The sequence below is a fragment of the Apaloderma vittatum genome, unplaced genomic scaffold (genome assembly GCF_000703405.1).
Source record: "Apaloderma vittatum isolate BGI_N311 unplaced genomic scaffold, ASM70340v1 scaffold25179, whole genome shotgun sequence".
Taxonomy (NCBI): Eukaryota; Metazoa; Chordata; class Aves; order Trogoniformes; family Trogonidae; genus Apaloderma; species Apaloderma vittatum.
Genome location: NW_009737378.1, coordinates 20,365 through 22,660, shown reverse-complemented (window position 1 = coordinate 22,660; position 2,296 = coordinate 20,365).

The following is a 2,296-nucleotide window of genomic DNA, read 5'->3' as shown; positions in this document are numbered from 1 at the left end:
GGCAAGAGCTGAATATAGTTTATAGTAAAAATATATATTATAATTTAAAAGTCTGTCCACTCCACAGTCTTGAAAAAAATAGCATTTTCCTTAACAACTGCTGTTATCTCCAGAAAACGTGAAGAGGAGAGGGAATCATCCCTTCAAGTCTATCCTGGTTGGGCAGATTGGGTGTTTCATGGCCAGATCCTGGCTCTGACCCTCAAAAGGTGAAAAGTTCCACCAGCCCTCCCTCAGATGGGACACTGGCCCTATTCAATATCTTCTCCTATTTATCACAGGTCTAACTGGAGCCCATCCTTGTGCCCATGCCCAGCTGAGTAGCTTTGCACTGAAGGCTGCAGCATTTCTGCAAACAGCTCAGATGGTCTCTCTGTCTCTTTGAAGTGTTAGTGCAAACCGAAGGACAGCTTTCAACAGATAAGTGGCCTCCAGAAAGGGGAAAAAACAAAACCAGCTGAAATCCAGCCTCCTGCCACTTGGTCAAGGCAGGTTCCCATCCAAAACTCTGGGGAGGATTTGCCTCCTTCTACCCCCCGGCACCAAGACCCAGCCCTGCGCCTGGCTTGCTCCTGCTGCCACTCTAGGGACCCAGCTCCAGGACATGAGGATTTGGGCAAGCAAGCCCTGCACCAATGCCCAGTCTCACCCCACCGAGCACACACAGGGGAATTTTGGGACCAGGTCCACCCACCCCAGCCTGGTGCTGCCCTGGGATCCTTCTCCCAAGCAGACATCACTTTGCAGCTACAGGGGCTGGAGCACAACCTTGAGCCTCCAACCATCCCCCAGCCCCCTCCCCTGCAGATTTGCATTTCTTGCCTTTTTCTCCTGGGCTCTTTGCCAGCCAAAGAGCCTCTCTTTCCAATACCCTCCTCTTCCCACCCCCCTTGCATCGCTTTCGGCTTTCATCTGGTTCCCATACAACGCGAGGCACAAGCAGCACGCCAGCACCGCTGCTATCAGCGGCTCCCGCTGTAATTGAATCTTCAAATCTTGTCTGACAGAAAGAGACAAGAGGGAAACGAGACGCTTGTTGCCGAGCCTGGATCTCTGAGCACCAGGATACCAGCAAGCACTGCGTGGTGCTCCCAAGCCTGCCCACCTTGACCCCCAGCATTGCTGTGAGCACTTCCAGCATCCTAGAGATCCCAGAAAGGCACGGCCACAGCTTGGGATGGCCCCAGGGAGAAAGGTACAAGGTGCCAAAGAGCCAACAGAGCTGAGAGATGAGACAAGGGGAAGGGCAGAGTCACAAAAATGCCCCGACTTGCCCCAGGCAGATTTGGGGGTGGAGAGCTCAGCCCTGGGTTTGGCAGGCATCGGGGCACTGAGACCTCGCTCACAGCACACACAGGTTTGCAAGGAAAGAGAAACATTCTGAGCAACAAGAGCACATCAAGGAGCCACCCAATGACTCCAGGCTCCAGAAAAGAACCCTCTCGTTTCCACCAAGGAACCCGCAGCTGCTCAAGGACGCCTGCACCTCCCCTGCCCCAGCGCAAGGTGCACAACAACAAGAAGAGGTCTCAGCAGGACACTTCTCTTACCTGAACACTCAGGAAGTCCAGCCAGAGGACACCTTCACCCCAGAGCACACTCAGACAACCTCCTGTCCCAGGGGCTGGTGGGGAGGGGAGGGCAGGAGCAGTGATCACCATCTGCTGAGCTGAATGAGAAAGGGGGGACGTGGGAGGCGGAGAGGGCATGGAAAGCACCCCCCGTGCTGCTGGTGGCCAGGCATGAGCAAACCACATCTCAGCACATGTGGAAAGGGTTTAACTAAATTTGCCCTAGTACAGGTGTTCCCAGGCAACCCTCCCAGCGCACATCGGCCCCAGCTGAGCCCCACTTCGTGAAGGTCAAACTCATTAAGCCCCCTTGCAAGGGCTGTGCTGCCGTGGGGAGGGGGTCCCACCCCAAAGAGGCTGATGCTGACCCCCAGCTCCCAGCCCAGGGTGGTAGAACTAGGGGGGTGCTGCACCCTCTGCAACCCTTCCCGTGGCCCAAAACAGCAGCTTTCCCTGCCAGCAGGGGAGTAAATGACCCGAAAGTGGTTTTTAAGTTAATTAATATTAAAGGAGCATGCAGCGCTGATAGCAAGGACTGACAGAGTGACGTGACATAAATATCTCCTGGTCCCCCAAGGAGCGATGAACACCAGCGAGGGCAGGGGGATGGCGAACCAGCCTTCGGGGGGACTGGGAAGAGAGGGGTGAGGACGGGAAGGGGAGCAGGGCTTTGACTCGGGGTCTGCGGAGGGAGGGGAGGTGCTGCCAAGTCAGTGGGAAGCCGG